Consider the following 16,608-nt stretch of genomic DNA (forward strand, 5'->3'; position numbering starts at 1 on the left):
CCCCCAGCTCACTACACATAAAAGTCATGAAAGCAGAAATGCAATCGCCTGCGGCCACACCACCTTGAATAAGCCTGATCTCGTCTGATCTCAGAAGCTAAGCAATGTTGGGCTTGGTTAGTACTTGGATGGGAGACCACCTGGGAATATCAAGTGCTGCAGGCATTACATTTTTGTAATTACATTTTACAATTGAAATGTGTGGAGGACAAAAGGAAATTTTGGAGGAATCACCCCCAGCTCACTAAACATAAAAGTCATGAAAGCAGAAATGCAATCGCCTGCGGCCACACCACCTTGAATAAGCCTGATCTCGCCTGATCTCAGAAGCTAAGCAATGTTGGGCTTGGTTAGTACTTGGATGGGAGACCACCTGGGAATATCAAGTGCTGCAGGCATTACATTTTTGTAATTACATTTTACAATTGAAATGTGTGGAGGACAAAAGGAAATTTTGGAGGAATCACCCCCAGCTCACTAAACATAAAAGTCATGAAAGCAGAAATGCAATCGCCTGCGGCCACACCACCTTGAATAAGCCTGATCTCGCCTGATCTCAGAAGCTAAGCAATGTTGGGCTTGGTTAGTACTTGGATGGGAGACCACCTGGGAATATCAAGTGCTGCAGGCATTACATTTTTGTAATTACATTTTACAATTGAAATGTGTGGACAAAAGGAAATTTTGGAGGAATCACCCCCAGCTCACTAAACATAAAAGTCATGAAAGCAGAAATGCAATCGCCTGCGGCCACACCACCTTGAATAAGCCTGATCTCCGAAGCTAAGCAATGTTGGGCTTGGTTAGTACTTGGATGGGAGACCACCTGGGAATATCAAGTGCTGCAGGCATTACATTTTTGTAATTACATTTTACAATTGAAATGTGTGGAGGACAAAAGGAAATTTTGGAGGAATCACCCCCAGCTCACTAAACATAAAAGTCATAAAAGAAGACATGCAATCACCTGCGGCCACACCACCTTGAATAAGCCTGATCTCAGAAGCTAAGCAATGTTGGGCTTGGTTAGTACTTGGATGGGAGACCACCTGGGAATATCAAGTGCTGCAGGCATTACATTTTTGTAATTACATTTTACAATTGAAATGTGTGGAGGACAAAAGGAAATTTTGGAGGAATCACCCCCAGCTCACTAAACATAAAAGTCATGAAAGCAGAAATGCAATCGCCTGCGGCCACACCACCTTGAATAAGCCTGATCTCCGAAGCTAAGCAATGTTGGGCTTGGTTAGTACTTGGATGGGAGACCACCTGGGAATATCAAGTGCTGCAGGCATTACATTTTTGTAATTACATTTTACAATTGAAATGTGTGGAGGACAAAAGGAAATTTTGGAGGAATCACCCCCAGCTCACTAAACATAAAAGTCATGAAAGCAGACATGCAATCACCTGAGTCCACACCACCTTGAATAAGCCTGATCTCAGAAGCTTAGCAATGTTGGGCTTGGTTAGTACTTGGATGGGAGACCACCTGGGAATATCAAGTGCTGCAGGCATTACATTTTTGTAATTACATTTTACAATTGAAATGTGTGGAGGACAAAAGGAAATTTTGGAGGAATCACCCCCAGCTCACTAAACATAAAAGTCATGAAAGCAGAAATGCAATCGCCTGCGGCCACACCACCTTGAATAAGCCTGATCTCATCTGATCTCAGAAGCTAAGCAATGTTGGGCTTGGTTAGTACTTGGATGGGAGACCACCTGGGAATATCAAGTGCTGCAGGCATTACATTTTTGTAATTACATTTTACAATTGAAATGTGTGGAGGACAAAAGGAAATTTTGGAGGAATCACCCCCAGCTCACTAAACATAAAAGTCATGAAAGCAGAAATGCAATCGCCTGCGGCCACACCACCTTGAATAAGCCTGATCTCGTCTGATCTCAGAAGCTAAGCAATGTTGGGCTTGGTTAGTACTTGGATGGGAGACCACCTGGGAATATCAAGTGCTGCAGGCATTACATTTTACAATTGAAATGTGTGGAGGACAAAAGGAAATTTTGGAGGAATCACCCCCAGCTCACTAAACATAAAAGTCATGAAAGCAGAAATGCAATCGCCTGCGGCCACACGACCTTGAATAAGCCTGATCTCGCCTGATCTCGCCTGATCTCAGAAGCTAAGCAATGTTGGGCTTGGTTAGTACTTGGATGGGAGACCACCTGGGAATATCAAGTGCTGCAGGCGTTACATTTTTCTAATTACATTTTACAATTGAAATGTGTGGAGGACAAAAGGAAATTTTGGAGGAATCACCCCCAGCTCACTAAACATAAAAGTCATGAAAGCAGAAATGCAATCGCCTGCGGCCACACCACCTTGAATAAGCCTGATCTCCGAAGCTAAGCAATGTTGGGCTTGGTTAGTACTTGGATGGGAGACCACCTGGGAATATCAAGTGCTGCAGGCATTACATTTTTGTAATTACATTTTACAATTGAAATGTGTGGAGGACAAAAGGAAATTTTGGAGGAATCACCCCCAGCTCACTAAACATAAAAGTCATGAAAGCAGACATGCAATCACCTGCGGCCACACCAACTTGAATAAGCCTGATCTCAGAAGCTAAGCAATGTCGGGCTTGGTTAGTACTTGGATGGGAGACCACCTGGGAATATCAAGTGCTGCAGGCATTACATTTTTGTAATTACATTTTACAATTGAAATGTGTGGAGGACAAAAGGAAATTTTGGAGGAATCACCCCCAGCTCACTAAACATAAAAGTCATGAAAGCAGAAATGCAATCGCCTGCGGCCACACCACCTTGAATAAGCCTGATCTCGTCTGATCTCAGAAGCTAAGCAATGTTGGGCTTGGTTAGTACTTGGATGGGAGACCACCTGGGAATATCAAGTGCTGCAGGCATTACATTTTTGTAATTACATTTTACCATTGAAATGTGTGGAGGACAAAAGGAAATTTTGGAGGAATCACCCCCAGCTCACTAAACATAAAAGTCATGAAAGCAGAAATGCAATCGCCTGCGGCCACACCACCTTGAATAAGCCTGATCTCGTCTGATCTCAGAAGCTAAGCAATGTTGGGCTTGGTTAGTACTTGGATGGGAGACCACCTGGGAATATCAAGTGCTGCAGGCATTACATTTTTGTAATTACATTTTACCATTGAAATGTGTGGAGGACAAAAGGAAATTTTGGAGGAATCACCCCCAGCTCACTAAACATAAAAGTCATGAAAGCAGAAATGCAATCGCCTGCGGCCACACCACCTTGAATAAGCCTGATCTCGTCTGATCTCAGAAGCTAAGCAATGTTGGGCTTGGTTAGTACTTGGATGGGAGACCACCTGGGAATATCAATTGCTGCAGGCATTACATTTTACAATTGAAATGTGTGGAGGACAAAAGGAAATTTTGGAGGAATCACCCCCAGCTCACTAAACATAAAAGTCATGATTGCAGAAATGCAATCGCCTGCGGCCACACCACCTTGAATAAGCCTGATCTCAGAAGCTAAGCAATGTTGGGCTTGGTTAGTACTTGGATGGGAGACCACCTGGGAATATCAAGTGCTGCAGGCATTACATTTTTGTAATTACATTTTACAATTGAAATGTGTGGAGGACAAAAGGAAATTTTGGAGGAATCACCCCCAGCTCACTAAACATAAAAGTCATGAAAGCAGAAATGCAATCGCCTGCGGCCACACCACCTTGAATAAGCCTGATCTCAGAAGCTAAGCAATGTTGGGCTTGGTTAGTACTTGGATGGGAGACCACCTGGGAATATCAAGTGCTGCAGGCATTACATTTTTGTAATTACATTTTACAATTGAAATGTGTGGAGGACAAAAGGAAATTTTGGAGGAATCACCCCCAGCTCACTAAACATAAAAGTCATGAAAGCAGAAATGCAATCGCCTGCGGCCACACCACCTTGAATAAGCCTGATCTCCGAAGCTAAGCAATGTTGGGCTTGGTTAGTACTTGGATGGGAGACCACCTGGGAATATCAAGTGCTGCAGGCATTACATTTTTGTAATTACATTTTACAATTGAAATGTGTGGAGGACAAAAGGAAATTTTGGAGGAATCACCCCCAGCTCACTAAACATAAAAGTCATGAAAGCAGAAATGCAATCGCCTGCGGCCACACCACCTTGAATAAGCCTGATCTCAGAAGCTAAGCAATGTTGGGCTTGGTTAGTACTTGGATGGGAGACCACCTGGGAATATCAAGTGCTGCAGGCATTACATTTTTGTAATTACATTTTACAATTGAAATGTGTGGAGGACAAAAGGAAATTTTGGAGGAATCACCCCCAGCTCCCTAAACATAAAAGTCATGAAAGCAGAAATGCAATCGCCTGCGGCCACACCACCTTGAATAAGCCTGATCTTGTCTGATCTCAGAAGCTAAGCAGTGTTGGGCTTGGTTAGTACTTGGATGGGAGACCACCTGGGAATATCAAGTGCTGCAGGCATTACATTTTTGTAATTACATTTTACAATTGAAATGTGTGGAGGACAAAAGGAAATTTTGGAGGAATCACCCCCAGCTCACTAAACATAAAAGTCATGAAAGCAGAAATGCAATCGCCTGCGGCCACACCACCTTGAATAAGCCTGATCTCGTCTGCTCTCAGAAGCTAAGCAATGTTGGGCTTGGTTAGTACTTGGATGGGAGACCACCTGGGAATATCAAGTGCTGCAGGCATTACATTTTACAATTGAAATGTGTGGAGGACAAAAGGAAATTTTGGAGGAATCACCCCCAGCTCACTAAACATAAAAGTCATGAAAGCAGAAATGCAATCGCCTGCGGCCACACCACCTTGAATAAGCCTGATCTCGTCTGATCTCAGAAGCTAAGCAATGTTGGGCTTGCTTAGTACTTGGATGGGAGACCACCTGGGAATATCAAGTGCTGCAGGCATTACAATTTTGTAATTACATTTTACAATTGAAATGTGTGGAGGACAAAAGGAAATTTTGGAGGAATCACCCCCAGCTCACTAAACATAAAAGTCATGAAAGCAGAAATGCAATCACCTGCGGCCACACCACCTTGAATAAGCCTGATCTCAAAAGCTAAGCAATGTTGGGCTTGGTTAGTACTTGGATGGGAGACCACCTGGGAATATCAAGTGCTGCAGGCATTACATTTTACAATTGAAATGTGTGGAGGACAAAAGGAAATTTTGGAGGAATCACCCCCAGCTCCCTAAACATAAAAGTCATGAAAGCAGAAATGCAAGCGCCTGCGGCCACACCACCTTGAATAAGCCTGATCTCGTCTGATCTCAGAAGCTAAGCAATGTTGGGCTTGGTTAGTACTTGGATGGGAGACCACCTGGGAATATCAAGTGCTGCAGGCATTACATTTTTGTAATTACATTTTACAATTGAAATGTGTGGAGGACAAAAGGAAATTTTGGAGGAATCACCCCCAGCTCACTGAACATAAAAGTCATGAAAGCAGAAATGCAATCGCCTGCGGCCACACCACCTTGAATAAGCCTGATCTCGTCTGATCTCAGAAGCTAAGCAATGTTGGGCTTGGTTAGTACTTGGATGGGAGACCACCTGGGAATATCAAGTGCTGCAGGCATTATATTTTACAATTGAAATGTGTGGAGGACAAAAGGAAATTTTGGAGGAATCACCCCCAGCTCACTAAACATAAAAGTCATGAAAGCAGAAATGCAATCGCCTGCGGCCACACCACCTTGAATAAGCCTGATCTCGTCTGATCTCAGAAGCTAAGCAATGTTGGGCTTGCTTAGTACTTGGATGGGAGACCACCTGGGAATATCAAGTGCTGCAGGCATTACAATTTTGTAATTACATTTTACAATTGAAATGTGTGGACGACAAAAGGAATTTTTGGAGGAATCACCCCCAGCTCACTAAACATAAAAGTCATGAAAGCAGAAATGCAATCGCCTGCGGCCACACCACCTTGAATAAGCCTGATCTTGTCTGATCTCAGAAGCTAAGCAATGTTGGGCTTGGTTAGTACTTGGAAGGGAGACCACCTGGGAATATCAAGTGCTGCAGGCATTACATTTTACAATTGAAATGTGTGGAGGACAAAAGGAAATTTTGGAGGAATCACCCCCAGCTCCCTAAACATAAAAGTCATGAAAGCAGAAATGCAATCGCCTGCGGCCACACCACCTTGAATAAGCCTGATCTCGTCTGATCTCAGAAGCTAAGCAATGTTGGGCTTGGTTAGTACTTGGATGGGAGACCACCTGGGAATATCAAGTGCTGCAGGCATTACATTTTTGTAATTACATTTTACAATTGAAATGTGTGGAGGACAAAAGGAAATTTTGGAGGAATCACCCCCAGCTCACTAAACATAAAAGTCATGAAAGCAGAAATGCAATCGCCTGCGGCCACACCACCTTGAATAAGCCTGATCTCGTCTGATCTCAGAAGCTAAGCAATGTTGGGCTTGGTTAGTACTTGGATGGGAGACCACCTGGGAATATCAAGTGCTGCAGGCATTACATCTTACAATTGAAATGTGTGGAGGACAAAAGGAAATTTTGGAGGAATCACCCCCAGCTCACTAAACATAAAAGTCATGAAAGCAGAAATGCAATCGCCTGCGGCCTCACCACCTTGAATAAGCCTGATCTCGTCTGATCTCAGAAGCTAAGCAATGTTGGGCTTGGTTAGTACTTGGATGGGAGACCACCTGGGAATATCAAGTGCTGCAGGCATTACATTTTACAATTGAAATGTGTGGAGGCCAAAAGGAAATTTTGGAGGAATCACCCCCAGCTCACTAAACATAAAAGTCATGAAAGCAGAAATGCAATCGCCTGCGGCCACACCACCTTGAATAAGCCTGATCTCGTCTGATCTCAGAAGCTAAGCAATGTTGGGCTTGGTTAGTACTTGGATGGGAGACCACCTGGGAATATCAAGTGCTGCAGGCATTACATTTTACAATTGAAATGTGTGGAGGACAAAAGGAAATTTTGGAGGAATCACCCCCAGCTCACTAAACATAAAAGTCATGAAAGCAGAAATGCAATCGCCTGCGGCCACACCACCTTGAATAAGCCTGATCTCGTCTGATCTCAGAAGCTAAGCAATGTTGGGCTTGGTTAGTACTTGGATGGGAGACCACCTGGGAATATCAAGTGCTGCAGGCATTACATTTTACAATTGAAATGTGTGGAGGACAAAAGGAAATTTTGGAGGAATCACCCCCAGCTCCCTAAACATAAAAGTCATGAAAGCAGAAATGCAATCGCCTGCGGCCACACCACCTTGAATAAGCCTGATCTCGTCTGATCTCAGAAGCTAAGCAATGTTGGGCTTGGTTAGTACTTGGATGGGAGACCACCTGGGAATATCAAGTGCTGCAGGCATTACATTTTTGTAATTACATTTTACAATTGAAATGTGTGGAGGACAAAAGGAAATTTTGGAGGAATCACCCCCAGCTCACTAAACATAAAAGTCATGAAAGCAGAAATGCAATCGCCTGCGGCCACACCACCTTGAATAAGCCTGATCTCGTCTGATCTCAGAAGCTAAGCAATGTTGGGCTTGGTTAGTACTTGGATGGGAGACCACCTGGGAATATCAAGTGCTGCAGGCATTACATTTTACAATTGAAATGTGTGGAGGACAAAAGGAAATTTTGGAGGAATCACCCCCAGCTCACTAAACATAAAAGTCATGAAAGCAGAAATGCAATCGCCTGCGGCCACACCACCTTGAATAAGCCTGATCTCGTCTGATCTCAGAAGCTAAGCAATGTTGGGCTTGGTTAGTACTTGGATGGGAGACCACCTGGGAATATCAAGTGCTGCAGGCATTACATTTTACAATTGAAATGTGTGGAGGACAAAAGGAAATTTTGGAGGAATCACCCCCAGCTCCCTAAACATAAAAGTCATGAAAGCAGAAATGCAATCTCCTGCGGCCACACCACCTTGAATAAGCCTGATCTCGTCTGATCTCAGAAGCTAAGCAATGTTGGGCTTGGTTAGTACTTGGATGGGAGACCACCTGGGAATATCAAGTGCTGCAGGCATTACATTTTACAATTGAAATGTGTGGAGGCCAAAAGGAAATTTTGGAGGAATCACCCCCAGCTCACTAAACATAAAAGTCATGAAAGCAGAAATGCAATCGCCTGCGGCCACACCACCTTGAATAAGCCTGATCTCGCCTGATCTCAGAAGCTAAGCAATGTTGGGCTTGGTTAGTACTTGGATGGGAGACCACCTGGGAATATCAAGTGCTGCAGGCATTACATTTTACAATTGAAATGTGTGGAGGACAAAAGGAAATTTTGGAGGAATCACCCCCAGCTCACTAAACATAAAAGTCATGAAAGCAGAAATGCAATCGCCTGCGGCCACACCACCTTGAATAAGCCTGATCTCGCCTGATCTCGTCTGATCTCAGAAGCTAAGCAATGTTGGGCTTGGTTAGTACTTGGATGGGAGACCACCTGGGAATATCAAGTGCTGCAGGCATTACATTTTACAATTGAAATGTGTGGAGGACAAAAGGAAATTTTGGAGGAATCACCCCCAGCTCCCTAAACATAAAAGTCATGAAAGCAGAAATGCAATCGCCTGCGGCCACACCACCTTGAATAAGCCTGATCTCGTCTGATCTCAGAAGCTAAGCAATGTTGGGCTTGGTTAGTACTTGGATGGGAGACCACCTGGGAATATCAAGTGCTGCAGGCATTACATTTTTGTAATTACATTTTACAATTGAAATGTGTGGAGGACAAAAGGAAATTTTGGAGGAATCACCCCCAGCTCACTGAACATAAAAGTCATGAAAGCAGAAATGCAATCGCCTGCGGCCACACCACCTTGAATAAGCCTGATCTTGTCTGATCTCAGAAGCTAAGCAATGTTGGGCTTGGTTAGTACTTGGATGGGAGACCACCTGGGAATATCAAGTGCTGCAGGCATTATATTTTACAATTGAAATGTGTGGAGGACAAAAGGAAATTTTGGAGGAATCACCCCCAGCTCACTAAACATAAAAGTCATGAAAGCAGAAATGCAATCGCCTGCGGCCACTCCACCTTGAATAAGCCTGATCTCGTCTGATCTCAAAAGCTAAGCAATGTTGGGCTTGGTTAGTACTTGGATGGGAGACCACCTGGGAATATCAAGTGCTGCAGGCATTACAATTTTGTAATTACATTTTACAATTGAAATGTGTGGAGGACAAAAGGAATTTTTGGAGGAATCACCCCCAGCTCACTAAACATAAAAGTCATGAAAGCAGAAATGCAATCGCCTGCGGCCACACCACCTTGAATAAGCCTGATCTCGTCTGATCTCAGAAGCTAAGCAATGTTGGGCTTGGTTAGTACTTGGATGGGAGACCACCTGGGAATATCAAGTGCTGCAGGCATTACATTTTTGTAATTACATTTTACAATTGAAATGTGTGGAGGACAAAAGGACATTTTGGAGGAATCACCCCCAGCTCACTAAACATAAAAGTCATGAAAGCAGAAATGCAATCGCCTGCGGCCACACCACCTTGAATAAGCCTGATCTCGTCTGATCTCAGAAGCTAAGCAATGTTGGGCTTGGTTAGTACTTGGATGGGAGTCCACCTGGGAATATCAAGTGCTGCAGGCATTACATTTTTGTAATTACATTTTACAATTGAAATGTGTGGAGGACAAAAGGAAATTTTGGAGGAATCACCCCCAGCTCACTAAACATAAAAGTCATGAAAGCAGAAATGCAATCGCCTGCGGCCACACCACCTTGAATAAGCCTGATCTCGTCTGATCTCAGAAGCTAAGCAATGTTGGGCTTGGTTAGTACTTGGATGGGAGACCACCTGGGAATATCAAGTGCTGCAGGCATTACGTTTTACAATTGAAATGTGTGGAGGACAAAAGGAAATTTTGGAGGAATCACCCCCAGCTCACTAAACATAAAAGTCATGAAAGCAGAAATGCAATCGCCTGCGGCCACACCACCTTGAATAAGCCTGATCTCGTCTGATCTCAGAAGCTAAGCAATGTTGGGCTTGCTTAGTACTTGGATGGGAGACCACCTGGGAATATCAAGTGCTGCAGGCATTACAATTTTGTAATTACATTTTACAATTGAAATGTGTGGAGGACAAAAGGAAATTTTGGAGGAATCACCCCCAGCTCACTAAACATAAAAGTCATGAAAGCAGAAATGCAATCACCTGCGGCCACACCACCTTGAATAAGCCTGATCTCAAAAGCTAAGCAATGTTGGGCTTGGTTAGTACTTGGATGGGAGACCACCTGGGAATATCAAGTGCTGCAGGCATTACATTTTACAATTGAAATGTGTGGAGGACAAAAGGAAATTTTGGAGGAATCACCCCCAGCTCCCTAAACATAAAAGTCATGAAAGCAGAAATGCAAGCGCCTGCGGCCACACCACCTTGAATAAGCCTGATCTCGTCTGATCTCAGAAGCTAAGCAATGTTGGGCTTGGTTAGTACTTGGATGGGAGACCACCTGGGAATATCAAGTGCTGCAGGCATTACATTTTTGTAATTACATTTTACAATTGAAATGTGTGGAGGACAAAAGGAAATTTTGGAGGAATCACCCCCAGCTCACTGAACATAAAAGTCATGAAAGCAGAAATGCAATCGCCTGCGGCCACACCACCTTGAATAAGCCTGATCTCGTCTGATCTCAGAAGCTAAGCAATGTTGGGCTTGGTTAGTACTTGGATGGGAGACCACCTGGGAATATCAAGTGCTGCAGGCATTATATTTTACAATTGAAATGTGTGGAGGACAAAAGGAAATTTTGGAGGAATCACCCCCAGCTCACTAAACATAAAAGTCATGAAAGCAGAAATGCAATCGCCTGCGGCCACACCACCTTGAATAAGCCTGATCTCGTCTGATCTCAGAAGCTAAGCAATGTTGGGCTTGCTTAGTACTTGGATGGGAGACCACCTGGGAATATCAAGTGCTGCAGGCATTACAATTTTGTAATTACATTTTACAATTGAAATGTGTGGACGACAAAAGGAATTTTTGGAGGAATCACCCCCAGCTCACTAAACATAAAAGTCATGAAAGCAGAAATGCAATCGCCTGCGGCCACACCACCTTGAATAAGCCTGATCTTGTCTGATCTCAGAAGCTAAGCAATGTTGGGCTTGGTTAGTACTTGGAAGGGAGACCACCTGGGAATATCAAGTGCTGCAGGCATTACATTTTACAATTGAAATGTGTGGAGGACAAAAGGAAATTTTGGAGGAATCACCCCCAGCTCCCTAAACATAAAAGTCATGAAAGCAGAAATGCAATCGCCTGCGGCCACACCACCTTGAATAAGCCTGATCTCGTCTGATCTCAGAAGCTAAGCAATGTTGGGCTTGGTTAGTACTTGGATGGGAGACCACCTGGGAATATCAAGTGCTGCAGGCATTACATTTTTGTAATTACATTTTACAATTGAAATGTGTGGAGGACAAAAGGAAATTTTGGAGGAATCACCCCCAGCTCACTAAACATAAAAGTCATGAAAGCAGAAATGCAATCGCCTGCGGCCACACCACCTTGAATAAGCCTGATCTCGTCTGATCTCAGAAGCTAAGCAATGTTGGGCTTGGTTAGTACTTGGATGGGAGACCACCTGGGAATATCAAGTGCTGCAGGCATTACATCTTACAATTGAAATGTGTGGAGGACAAAAGGAAATTTTGGAGGAATCACCCCCAGCTCACTAAACATAAAAGTCATGAAAGCAGAAATGCAATCGCCTGCGGCCTCACCACCTTGAATAAGCCTGATCTCGTCTGATCTCAGAAGCTAAGCAATGTTGGGCTTGGTTAGTACTTGGATGGGAGACCACCTGGGAATATCAAGTGCTGCAGGCATTACATTTTACAATTGAAATGTGTGGAGGCCAAAAGGAAATTTTGGAGGAATCACCCCCAGCTCACTAAACATAAAAGTCATGAAAGCAGAAATGCAATCGCCTGCGGCCACACCACCTTGAATAAGCCTGATCTCGTCTGATCTCAGAAGCTAAGCAATGTTGGGCTTGGTTAGTACTTGGATGGGAGACCACCTGGGAATATCAAGTGCTGCAGGCATTACATTTTACAATTGAAATGTGTGGAGGACAAAAGGAAATTTTGGAGGAATCACCCCCAGCTCACTAAACATAAAAGTCATGAAAGCAGAAATGCAATCGCCTGCGGCCACACCACCTTGAATAAGCCTGATCTCGTCTGATCTCAGAAGCTAAGCAATGTTGGGCTTGGTTAGTACTTGGATGGGAGACCACCTGGGAATATCAAGTGCTGCAGGCATTACATTTTACAATTGAAATGTGTGGAGGACAAAAGGAAATTTTGGAGGAATCACCCCCAGCTCCCTAAACATAAAAGTCATGAAAGCAGAAATGCAATCGCCTGCGGCCACACCACCTTGAATAAGCCTGATCTCGTCTGATCTCAGAAGCTAAGCAATGTTGGGCTTGGTTAGTACTTGGATGGGAGACCACCTGGGAATATCAAGTGCTGCAGGCATTACATTTTTGTAATTACATTTTACAATTGAAATGTGTGGAGGACAAAAGGAAATTTTGGAGGAATCACCCCCAGCTCACTAAACATAAAAGTCATGAAAGCAGAAATGCAATCGCCTGCGGCCACACCACCTTGAATAAGCCTGATCTCGTCTGATCTCAGAAGCTAAGCAATGTTGGGCTTGGTTAGTACTTGGATGGGAGACCACCTGGGAATATCAAGTGCTGCAGGCATTACATTTTACAATTGAAATGTGTGGAGGACAAAAGGAAATTTTGGAGGAATCACCCCCAGCTCACTAAACATAAAAGTCATGAAAGCAGAAATGCAATCGCCTGCGGCCACACCACCTTGAATAAGCCTGATCTCGTCTGATCTCAGAAGCTAAGCAATGTTGGGCTTGGTTAGTACTTGGATGGGAGACCACCTGGGAATATCAAGTGCTGCAGGCATTACATTTTACAATTGAAATGTGTGGAGGACAAAAGGAAATTTTGGAGGAATCACCCCCAGCTCCCTAAACATAAAAGTCATGAAAGCAGAAATGCAATCTCCTGCGGCCACACCACCTTGAATAAGCCTGATCTCGTCTGATCTCAGAAGCTAAGCAATGTTGGGCTTGGTTAGTACTTGGATGGGAGACCACCTGGGAATATCAAGTGCTGCAGGCATTACATTTTACAATTGAAATGTGTGGAGGCCAAAAGGAAATTTTGGAGGAATCACCCCCAGCTCACTAAACATAAAAGTCATGAAAGCAGAAATGCAATCGCCTGCGGCCACACCACCTTGAATAAGCCTGATCTCGCCTGATCTCAGAAGCTAAGCAATGTTGGGCTTGGTTAGTACTTGGATGGGAGACCACCTGGGAATATCAAGTGCTGCAGGCATTACATTTTACAATTGAAATGTGTGGAGGACAAAAGGAAATTTTGGAGGAATCACCCCCAGCTCACTAAACATAAAAGTCATGAAAGCAGAAATGCAATCGCCTGCGGCCACACCACCTTGAATAAGCCTGATCTCGCCTGATCTCGTCTGATCTCAGAAGCTAAGCAATGTTGGGCTTGGTTAGTACTTGGATGGGAGACCACCTGGGAATATCAAGTGCTGCAGGCATTACATTTTACAATTGAAATGTGTGGAGGACAAAAGGAAATTTTGGAGGAATCACCCCCAGCTCCCTAAACATAAAAGTCATGAAAGCAGAAATGCAATCGCCTGCGGCCACACCACCTTGAATAAGCCTGATCTCGTCTGATCTCAGAAGCTAAGCAATGTTGGGCTTGGTTAGTACTTGGATGGGAGACCACCTGGGAATATCAAGTGCTGCAGGCATTACATTTTTGTAATTACATTTTACAATTGAAATGTGTGGAGGACAAAAGGAAATTTTGGAGGAATCACCCCCAGCTCACTGAACATAAAAGTCATGAAAGCAGAAATGCAATCGCCTGCGGCCACACCACCTTGAATAAGCCTGATCTCGTCTGATCTCAGAAGCTAAGCAATGTTGGGCTTGGTTAGTACTTGGATGGGAGACCACCTGGGAATATCAAGTGCTGCAGGCATTATATTTTACAATTGAAATGTGTGGAGGACAAAAGGAAATTTTGGAGGAATCACCCCCAGCTCACTAAACATAAAAGTCATGAAAGCAGAAATGCAATCGCCTGCGGCCACTCCACCTTGAATAAGCCTGATCTCGTCTGATCTCAAAAGCTAAGCAATGTTGGGCTTGGTTAGTACTTGGATGGGAGACCACCTGGGAATATCAAGTGCTGCAGGCATTACAATTTTGTAATTACATTTTACAATTGAAATGTGTGGAGGACAAAAGGAATTTTTGGAGGAATCACCCCCAGCTCACTAAACATAAAAGTCATGAAAGCAGAAATGCAATCGCCTGCGGCCACACCACCTTGAATAAGCCTGATCTCGTCTGATCTCAGAAGCTAAGCAATGTTGGGCTTGGTTAGTACTTGGATGGGAGACCACCTGGGAATATCAAGTGCTGCAGGCATTACATTTTTGTAATTACATTTTACAATTGAAATGTGTGGAGGACAAAAGGACATTTTGGAGGAATCACCCCCAGCTCACTAAACATAAAAGTCATGAAAGCAGAAATGCAATCGCCTGCGGCCACACCACCTTGAATAAGCCTGATCTCGTCTGATCTCAGAAGCTAAGCAATGTTGGGCTTGGTTAGTACTTGGATGGGAGACCACCTGGGAATATCAAGTGCTGCAGGCATTACATTTTTGTAATTACATTTTACAATTGAAATGTGTGGAGGACAAAAGGAAATTTTGGAGGAATCACCCCCAGCTCACTAAACATAAAAGTCATGAAAGCAGAAATGCAATCGCCTGCGGCCACACCACCTTGAATAAGCCTGATCTCGTCTGATCTCAGAAGCTAAGCAATGTTGGGCTTGGTTAGTACTTGGATGGGAGACCACCTGGGAATATCAAGTGCTGCAGGCATTACGTTTTACAATTGAAATGTGTGGAGGACAAAAGGAAATTTTGGAGGAATCACCCCCAGCTCACTAAACATAAAAGTCATGAAAGCAGAAATGCAATCGCCTGCGGCCACACCACCTTGAATAAGCTTGATCTCGTCTGATCTCAGAAGCTAAGCAATGTTGGGCTTGGTTAGTACTTGGATGGGAGACCACCTGGGAATATCAAGTGCTGCAGGCATTACATTTTACAATTGAAATGTGTGCAGGACAAAAGGAAATTTTGGAGGAATCACCCCCTGCTCACTAAACATAAAAGTCATGAAAGCAGAAATGCAATCGCCTGTGGCCACACCACCTTGAATAAGCCTGATCTCGTCTGATCTCAGAAGCTAAGCAATGTTGGGCTTGGTTAGTACTTGGATGGGAGACCACCTGGGAATATCAAGTGCTGCAGGCATTACATTTTACAATTGAAATGTGTGGAGGACAAAAGGAAATTTTGGAGGAATCACCCCCAGCTCACTAAACATAAAAGTCATGAAAGCAGAAATGCAATCGCCTGCGGCCACACCACCTTGAATAAGCCTGATCTCGTCTGATCTCAGAAGCTAAGCAATGTTGGGCTTGGTTAGTACTTGGATGGGAGACCACCTGGGAATATCAAGTGCTGCAGGCATTACATTTTACAATTGAAATGTGTGGAGGACAAAAGGAAATTTTGGAGGAATCACCCCCAGCTCACTAAACATAAAAGTCATGAAAGCAGAAATGCAATCGCCTGCGGCCACACCACCTTGAATAAGCCTGATCTCGTCTGATCTCTGAAGCTAAGCAATGTTGGGCTTGGTTAGTACTTGGATGGGCGACCACCTGGGAATATCAAGTGCTGCAGGCATTACATTTTTGTAATTACATTTTACAATTGAAATGTGTGGAGGACAAAAGGAAATTTTGGAGGAATCACCCCCAGCTCACTAAACATAAAAGTCATGAAAGCAGAAATGCAATCGCCTGCGGCCACACCACCTTGAATAAGCCTGATCTCAGAAGCTAAGCAATGTTGGGCTTGGTTAGTACTTGGATGGGAGACCACCTGGGAATATCAAGTGCTGCAGGCATTACATTTTACAATTGAAATGTGTGGAGGCCAAAAGGAAATTTTGGAGGAATCACCCCCAGCTCACTAAACATAAAAGTCATGAAAGCAGAAATGCAATCGCCTGCGGCCACACCACCTTGAATAAGCCTGATCTCAGAAGCTAAACAATGTTGGGCTTGGTTAGTACTTGGATGGGAGACCACCTGGGAATATCAAGTGCTGCAGGCATTACATTTTTGTAATTACATTTTACAATTGTAATGTGTGGAGGCCAAAAGGAAATTTTGGAGGAATCACCCCCAGCTCACTAAACATAAAAGTCATGAAAGCAGAAATGCAATCGCCTGCGGCCACACCACCTTGAATAAGCCTGATCTCAGAAGCTAAGCAATGTTGGGCTTGGTTAGTACTTGGATGGGAGACCACCTGGGAATATTAAGTGCTGCAGGCATTACATTTTTGTAATTACATTTTACAATTGAAATGTGTGGAGTACAA

General features: G+C 43.8%; 56 non-coding genes and 17 pseudogenes across 56 annotated transcripts; all 73 read left to right on the top strand.

Annotated features, from left to right (window-relative positions):
• Positions 1 to 46: 46 nt before the first annotated feature.
• On the top strand, positions 47 to 165 carry LOC131709991 (5S ribosomal RNA). The gene has a single exon (XR_009311856.1). It is a non-coding gene; the product is annotated as a 5S ribosomal RNA (ribosomal RNA).
• Positions 166 to 279: 114 nt separating this feature from the next.
• Positions 280 to 398, top strand: LOC131711524 (5S ribosomal RNA). The gene has a single exon (XR_009313410.1). It is a non-coding gene; the product is annotated as a 5S ribosomal RNA (ribosomal RNA).
• Positions 399 to 512: 114 nt separating this feature from the next.
• On the top strand, positions 513 to 631 carry LOC131711525 (5S ribosomal RNA). The gene has a single exon (XR_009313411.1). It is a non-coding gene; the product is annotated as a 5S ribosomal RNA (ribosomal RNA).
• Positions 632 to 742: 111 nt separating this feature from the next.
• On the top strand, positions 743 to 851 carry LOC131715939 (5S ribosomal RNA; annotated as a pseudogene).
• A 114-nt stretch (positions 852 to 965) lies between these two features.
• On the top strand, positions 966 to 1,074 carry LOC131715617 (5S ribosomal RNA; annotated as a pseudogene).
• Positions 1,075 to 1,188: 114 nt separating this feature from the next.
• Positions 1,189 to 1,297, top strand: LOC131715940 (5S ribosomal RNA; annotated as a pseudogene).
• Positions 1,298 to 1,634: 337 nt separating this feature from the next.
• LOC131717520 (5S ribosomal RNA) lies at positions 1,635 to 1,753 on the top strand. The gene has a single exon (XR_009316407.1). It is a non-coding gene; the product is annotated as a 5S ribosomal RNA (ribosomal RNA).
• A 114-nt stretch (positions 1,754 to 1,867) lies between these two features.
• LOC131710002 (5S ribosomal RNA) lies at positions 1,868 to 1,986 on the top strand. The gene has a single exon (XR_009311867.1). It is a non-coding gene; the product is annotated as a 5S ribosomal RNA (ribosomal RNA).
• Positions 1,987 to 2,086: 100 nt separating this feature from the next.
• Positions 2,087 to 2,215, top strand: LOC131715304 (5S ribosomal RNA; annotated as a pseudogene).
• A 114-nt stretch (positions 2,216 to 2,329) lies between these two features.
• LOC131715941 (5S ribosomal RNA) lies at positions 2,330 to 2,438 on the top strand (annotated as a pseudogene).
• Positions 2,439 to 2,552: 114 nt separating this feature from the next.
• On the top strand, positions 2,553 to 2,661 carry LOC131716373 (5S ribosomal RNA; annotated as a pseudogene).
• Positions 2,662 to 2,775: 114 nt separating this feature from the next.
• Positions 2,776 to 2,894, top strand: LOC131710014 (5S ribosomal RNA). The gene has a single exon (XR_009311879.1). It is a non-coding gene; the product is annotated as a 5S ribosomal RNA (ribosomal RNA).
• Positions 2,895 to 3,008: 114 nt separating this feature from the next.
• On the top strand, positions 3,009 to 3,127 carry LOC131710025 (5S ribosomal RNA). The gene has a single exon (XR_009311890.1). It is a non-coding gene; the product is annotated as a 5S ribosomal RNA (ribosomal RNA).
• Positions 3,128 to 3,241: 114 nt separating this feature from the next.
• On the top strand, positions 3,242 to 3,360 carry LOC131712751 (5S ribosomal RNA). Its single transcript, XR_009314640.1, has one exon. It is a non-coding gene; the product is annotated as a 5S ribosomal RNA (ribosomal RNA).
• A 100-nt stretch (positions 3,361 to 3,460) lies between these two features.
• On the top strand, positions 3,461 to 3,569 carry LOC131714474 (5S ribosomal RNA; annotated as a pseudogene).
• A 114-nt stretch (positions 3,570 to 3,683) lies between these two features.
• On the top strand, positions 3,684 to 3,792 carry LOC131714475 (5S ribosomal RNA; annotated as a pseudogene).
• Positions 3,793 to 3,906: 114 nt separating this feature from the next.
• Positions 3,907 to 4,015, top strand: LOC131715942 (5S ribosomal RNA; annotated as a pseudogene).
• Positions 4,016 to 4,129: 114 nt separating this feature from the next.
• LOC131714476 (5S ribosomal RNA) lies at positions 4,130 to 4,238 on the top strand (annotated as a pseudogene).
• Positions 4,239 to 4,352: 114 nt separating this feature from the next.
• On the top strand, positions 4,353 to 4,471 carry LOC131712594 (5S ribosomal RNA). The gene has a single exon (XR_009314485.1). It is a non-coding gene; the product is annotated as a 5S ribosomal RNA (ribosomal RNA).
• Positions 4,472 to 4,585: 114 nt separating this feature from the next.
• Positions 4,586 to 4,704, top strand: LOC131711469 (5S ribosomal RNA). The gene has a single exon (XR_009313355.1). It is a non-coding gene; the product is annotated as a 5S ribosomal RNA (ribosomal RNA).
• Positions 4,705 to 4,804: 100 nt separating this feature from the next.
• Positions 4,805 to 4,923, top strand: LOC131709980 (5S ribosomal RNA). Its single transcript, XR_009311844.1, has one exon. It is a non-coding gene; the product is annotated as a 5S ribosomal RNA (ribosomal RNA).
• A 114-nt stretch (positions 4,924 to 5,037) lies between these two features.
• Positions 5,038 to 5,146, top strand: LOC131716183 (5S ribosomal RNA; annotated as a pseudogene).
• Positions 5,147 to 5,246: 100 nt separating this feature from the next.
• On the top strand, positions 5,247 to 5,365 carry LOC131710036 (5S ribosomal RNA). Its single transcript, XR_009311902.1, has one exon. It is a non-coding gene; the product is annotated as a 5S ribosomal RNA (ribosomal RNA).
• A 114-nt stretch (positions 5,366 to 5,479) lies between these two features.
• Positions 5,480 to 5,598, top strand: LOC131710047 (5S ribosomal RNA). Its single transcript, XR_009311915.1, has one exon. It is a non-coding gene; the product is annotated as a 5S ribosomal RNA (ribosomal RNA).
• Positions 5,599 to 5,698: 100 nt separating this feature from the next.
• Positions 5,699 to 5,817, top strand: LOC131709982 (5S ribosomal RNA). The gene has a single exon (XR_009311847.1). It is a non-coding gene; the product is annotated as a 5S ribosomal RNA (ribosomal RNA).
• A 114-nt stretch (positions 5,818 to 5,931) lies between these two features.
• LOC131713098 (5S ribosomal RNA) lies at positions 5,932 to 6,050 on the top strand. The gene has a single exon (XR_009314986.1). It is a non-coding gene; the product is annotated as a 5S ribosomal RNA (ribosomal RNA).
• A 100-nt stretch (positions 6,051 to 6,150) lies between these two features.
• Positions 6,151 to 6,269, top strand: LOC131710058 (5S ribosomal RNA). The gene has a single exon (XR_009311928.1). It is a non-coding gene; the product is annotated as a 5S ribosomal RNA (ribosomal RNA).
• A 114-nt stretch (positions 6,270 to 6,383) lies between these two features.
• LOC131710069 (5S ribosomal RNA) lies at positions 6,384 to 6,502 on the top strand. The gene has a single exon (XR_009311939.1). It is a non-coding gene; the product is annotated as a 5S ribosomal RNA (ribosomal RNA).
• Positions 6,503 to 6,602: 100 nt separating this feature from the next.
• On the top strand, positions 6,603 to 6,721 carry LOC131710955 (5S ribosomal RNA). Its single transcript, XR_009312837.1, has one exon. It is a non-coding gene; the product is annotated as a 5S ribosomal RNA (ribosomal RNA).
• A 100-nt stretch (positions 6,722 to 6,821) lies between these two features.
• LOC131710080 (5S ribosomal RNA) lies at positions 6,822 to 6,940 on the top strand. Its single transcript, XR_009311950.1, has one exon. It is a non-coding gene; the product is annotated as a 5S ribosomal RNA (ribosomal RNA).
• Positions 6,941 to 7,040: 100 nt separating this feature from the next.
• On the top strand, positions 7,041 to 7,159 carry LOC131710092 (5S ribosomal RNA). The gene has a single exon (XR_009311961.1). It is a non-coding gene; the product is annotated as a 5S ribosomal RNA (ribosomal RNA).
• Positions 7,160 to 7,259: 100 nt separating this feature from the next.
• On the top strand, positions 7,260 to 7,378 carry LOC131710103 (5S ribosomal RNA). Its single transcript, XR_009311972.1, has one exon. It is a non-coding gene; the product is annotated as a 5S ribosomal RNA (ribosomal RNA).
• Positions 7,379 to 7,492: 114 nt separating this feature from the next.
• On the top strand, positions 7,493 to 7,611 carry LOC131710114 (5S ribosomal RNA). The gene has a single exon (XR_009311983.1). It is a non-coding gene; the product is annotated as a 5S ribosomal RNA (ribosomal RNA).
• Positions 7,612 to 7,711: 100 nt separating this feature from the next.
• On the top strand, positions 7,712 to 7,830 carry LOC131710126 (5S ribosomal RNA). The gene has a single exon (XR_009311995.1). It is a non-coding gene; the product is annotated as a 5S ribosomal RNA (ribosomal RNA).
• Positions 7,831 to 7,930: 100 nt separating this feature from the next.
• LOC131710666 (5S ribosomal RNA) lies at positions 7,931 to 8,049 on the top strand. The gene has a single exon (XR_009312548.1). It is a non-coding gene; the product is annotated as a 5S ribosomal RNA (ribosomal RNA).
• Positions 8,050 to 8,149: 100 nt separating this feature from the next.
• LOC131711526 (5S ribosomal RNA) lies at positions 8,150 to 8,268 on the top strand. The gene has a single exon (XR_009313412.1). It is a non-coding gene; the product is annotated as a 5S ribosomal RNA (ribosomal RNA).
• Positions 8,269 to 8,368: 100 nt separating this feature from the next.
• LOC131713301 (5S ribosomal RNA) lies at positions 8,369 to 8,497 on the top strand (annotated as a pseudogene).
• A 100-nt stretch (positions 8,498 to 8,597) lies between these two features.
• LOC131710137 (5S ribosomal RNA) lies at positions 8,598 to 8,716 on the top strand. The gene has a single exon (XR_009312006.1). It is a non-coding gene; the product is annotated as a 5S ribosomal RNA (ribosomal RNA).
• Positions 8,717 to 8,830: 114 nt separating this feature from the next.
• On the top strand, positions 8,831 to 8,949 carry LOC131711807 (5S ribosomal RNA). The gene has a single exon (XR_009313695.1). It is a non-coding gene; the product is annotated as a 5S ribosomal RNA (ribosomal RNA).
• Positions 8,950 to 9,049: 100 nt separating this feature from the next.
• On the top strand, positions 9,050 to 9,168 carry LOC131712648 (5S ribosomal RNA). Its single transcript, XR_009314539.1, has one exon. It is a non-coding gene; the product is annotated as a 5S ribosomal RNA (ribosomal RNA).
• A 114-nt stretch (positions 9,169 to 9,282) lies between these two features.
• LOC131710148 (5S ribosomal RNA) lies at positions 9,283 to 9,401 on the top strand. The gene has a single exon (XR_009312017.1). It is a non-coding gene; the product is annotated as a 5S ribosomal RNA (ribosomal RNA).
• Positions 9,402 to 9,515: 114 nt separating this feature from the next.
• LOC131710566 (5S ribosomal RNA) lies at positions 9,516 to 9,634 on the top strand. The gene has a single exon (XR_009312445.1). It is a non-coding gene; the product is annotated as a 5S ribosomal RNA (ribosomal RNA).
• A 114-nt stretch (positions 9,635 to 9,748) lies between these two features.
• Positions 9,749 to 9,867, top strand: LOC131710159 (5S ribosomal RNA). The gene has a single exon (XR_009312028.1). It is a non-coding gene; the product is annotated as a 5S ribosomal RNA (ribosomal RNA).
• A 100-nt stretch (positions 9,868 to 9,967) lies between these two features.
• On the top strand, positions 9,968 to 10,086 carry LOC131709983 (5S ribosomal RNA). Its single transcript, XR_009311848.1, has one exon. It is a non-coding gene; the product is annotated as a 5S ribosomal RNA (ribosomal RNA).
• A 114-nt stretch (positions 10,087 to 10,200) lies between these two features.
• Positions 10,201 to 10,309, top strand: LOC131716184 (5S ribosomal RNA; annotated as a pseudogene).
• Positions 10,310 to 10,409: 100 nt separating this feature from the next.
• LOC131710170 (5S ribosomal RNA) lies at positions 10,410 to 10,528 on the top strand. The gene has a single exon (XR_009312039.1). It is a non-coding gene; the product is annotated as a 5S ribosomal RNA (ribosomal RNA).
• A 114-nt stretch (positions 10,529 to 10,642) lies between these two features.
• On the top strand, positions 10,643 to 10,761 carry LOC131710181 (5S ribosomal RNA). The gene has a single exon (XR_009312050.1). It is a non-coding gene; the product is annotated as a 5S ribosomal RNA (ribosomal RNA).
• Positions 10,762 to 10,861: 100 nt separating this feature from the next.
• LOC131709984 (5S ribosomal RNA) lies at positions 10,862 to 10,980 on the top strand. Its single transcript, XR_009311849.1, has one exon. It is a non-coding gene; the product is annotated as a 5S ribosomal RNA (ribosomal RNA).
• A 114-nt stretch (positions 10,981 to 11,094) lies between these two features.
• LOC131713099 (5S ribosomal RNA) lies at positions 11,095 to 11,213 on the top strand. The gene has a single exon (XR_009314987.1). It is a non-coding gene; the product is annotated as a 5S ribosomal RNA (ribosomal RNA).
• Positions 11,214 to 11,313: 100 nt separating this feature from the next.
• Positions 11,314 to 11,432, top strand: LOC131710192 (5S ribosomal RNA). The gene has a single exon (XR_009312061.1). It is a non-coding gene; the product is annotated as a 5S ribosomal RNA (ribosomal RNA).
• A 114-nt stretch (positions 11,433 to 11,546) lies between these two features.
• LOC131710203 (5S ribosomal RNA) lies at positions 11,547 to 11,665 on the top strand. The gene has a single exon (XR_009312072.1). It is a non-coding gene; the product is annotated as a 5S ribosomal RNA (ribosomal RNA).
• A 100-nt stretch (positions 11,666 to 11,765) lies between these two features.
• Positions 11,766 to 11,884, top strand: LOC131710956 (5S ribosomal RNA). Its single transcript, XR_009312838.1, has one exon. It is a non-coding gene; the product is annotated as a 5S ribosomal RNA (ribosomal RNA).
• Positions 11,885 to 11,984: 100 nt separating this feature from the next.
• On the top strand, positions 11,985 to 12,103 carry LOC131710214 (5S ribosomal RNA). The gene has a single exon (XR_009312083.1). It is a non-coding gene; the product is annotated as a 5S ribosomal RNA (ribosomal RNA).
• Positions 12,104 to 12,203: 100 nt separating this feature from the next.
• On the top strand, positions 12,204 to 12,322 carry LOC131710223 (5S ribosomal RNA). Its single transcript, XR_009312093.1, has one exon. It is a non-coding gene; the product is annotated as a 5S ribosomal RNA (ribosomal RNA).
• A 100-nt stretch (positions 12,323 to 12,422) lies between these two features.
• Positions 12,423 to 12,541, top strand: LOC131710234 (5S ribosomal RNA). The gene has a single exon (XR_009312105.1). It is a non-coding gene; the product is annotated as a 5S ribosomal RNA (ribosomal RNA).
• Positions 12,542 to 12,655: 114 nt separating this feature from the next.
• Positions 12,656 to 12,774, top strand: LOC131710244 (5S ribosomal RNA). Its single transcript, XR_009312115.1, has one exon. It is a non-coding gene; the product is annotated as a 5S ribosomal RNA (ribosomal RNA).
• A 100-nt stretch (positions 12,775 to 12,874) lies between these two features.
• Positions 12,875 to 12,993, top strand: LOC131710255 (5S ribosomal RNA). The gene has a single exon (XR_009312126.1). It is a non-coding gene; the product is annotated as a 5S ribosomal RNA (ribosomal RNA).
• A 100-nt stretch (positions 12,994 to 13,093) lies between these two features.
• On the top strand, positions 13,094 to 13,212 carry LOC131710668 (5S ribosomal RNA). Its single transcript, XR_009312550.1, has one exon. It is a non-coding gene; the product is annotated as a 5S ribosomal RNA (ribosomal RNA).
• A 100-nt stretch (positions 13,213 to 13,312) lies between these two features.
• LOC131711527 (5S ribosomal RNA) lies at positions 13,313 to 13,431 on the top strand. Its single transcript, XR_009313413.1, has one exon. It is a non-coding gene; the product is annotated as a 5S ribosomal RNA (ribosomal RNA).
• A 100-nt stretch (positions 13,432 to 13,531) lies between these two features.
• LOC131713302 (5S ribosomal RNA) lies at positions 13,532 to 13,660 on the top strand (annotated as a pseudogene).
• A 100-nt stretch (positions 13,661 to 13,760) lies between these two features.
• LOC131710265 (5S ribosomal RNA) lies at positions 13,761 to 13,879 on the top strand. Its single transcript, XR_009312137.1, has one exon. It is a non-coding gene; the product is annotated as a 5S ribosomal RNA (ribosomal RNA).
• Positions 13,880 to 13,993: 114 nt separating this feature from the next.
• On the top strand, positions 13,994 to 14,112 carry LOC131710275 (5S ribosomal RNA). Its single transcript, XR_009312147.1, has one exon. It is a non-coding gene; the product is annotated as a 5S ribosomal RNA (ribosomal RNA).
• Positions 14,113 to 14,212: 100 nt separating this feature from the next.
• On the top strand, positions 14,213 to 14,331 carry LOC131712649 (5S ribosomal RNA). The gene has a single exon (XR_009314540.1). It is a non-coding gene; the product is annotated as a 5S ribosomal RNA (ribosomal RNA).
• A 114-nt stretch (positions 14,332 to 14,445) lies between these two features.
• On the top strand, positions 14,446 to 14,564 carry LOC131710287 (5S ribosomal RNA). Its single transcript, XR_009312159.1, has one exon. It is a non-coding gene; the product is annotated as a 5S ribosomal RNA (ribosomal RNA).
• Positions 14,565 to 14,678: 114 nt separating this feature from the next.
• LOC131710298 (5S ribosomal RNA) lies at positions 14,679 to 14,797 on the top strand. Its single transcript, XR_009312170.1, has one exon. It is a non-coding gene; the product is annotated as a 5S ribosomal RNA (ribosomal RNA).
• Positions 14,798 to 14,911: 114 nt separating this feature from the next.
• On the top strand, positions 14,912 to 15,030 carry LOC131710309 (5S ribosomal RNA). The gene has a single exon (XR_009312181.1). It is a non-coding gene; the product is annotated as a 5S ribosomal RNA (ribosomal RNA).
• Positions 15,031 to 15,130: 100 nt separating this feature from the next.
• LOC131710485 (5S ribosomal RNA) lies at positions 15,131 to 15,249 on the top strand. The gene has a single exon (XR_009312357.1). It is a non-coding gene; the product is annotated as a 5S ribosomal RNA (ribosomal RNA).
• Positions 15,250 to 15,349: 100 nt separating this feature from the next.
• Positions 15,350 to 15,468, top strand: LOC131710110 (5S ribosomal RNA). The gene has a single exon (XR_009311979.1). It is a non-coding gene; the product is annotated as a 5S ribosomal RNA (ribosomal RNA).
• A 100-nt stretch (positions 15,469 to 15,568) lies between these two features.
• On the top strand, positions 15,569 to 15,687 carry LOC131710320 (5S ribosomal RNA). The gene has a single exon (XR_009312192.1). It is a non-coding gene; the product is annotated as a 5S ribosomal RNA (ribosomal RNA).
• A 100-nt stretch (positions 15,688 to 15,787) lies between these two features.
• Positions 15,788 to 15,906, top strand: LOC131711420 (5S ribosomal RNA). Its single transcript, XR_009313303.1, has one exon. It is a non-coding gene; the product is annotated as a 5S ribosomal RNA (ribosomal RNA).
• Positions 15,907 to 16,020: 114 nt separating this feature from the next.
• LOC131714477 (5S ribosomal RNA) lies at positions 16,021 to 16,129 on the top strand (annotated as a pseudogene).
• A 100-nt stretch (positions 16,130 to 16,229) lies between these two features.
• LOC131715449 (5S ribosomal RNA) lies at positions 16,230 to 16,338 on the top strand (annotated as a pseudogene).
• Positions 16,339 to 16,452: 114 nt separating this feature from the next.
• On the top strand, positions 16,453 to 16,561 carry LOC131715641 (5S ribosomal RNA; annotated as a pseudogene).
• The last annotated feature ends 47 nt before the right edge of the window (positions 16,562 to 16,608 follow it).

Source organism: Acipenser ruthenus, chromosome 44, assembly GCF_902713425.1.
Source record: "Acipenser ruthenus chromosome 44, fAciRut3.2 maternal haplotype, whole genome shotgun sequence".
NCBI classification, from domain to species: Eukaryota; Metazoa; Chordata; class Actinopteri; order Acipenseriformes; family Acipenseridae; genus Acipenser; species Acipenser ruthenus.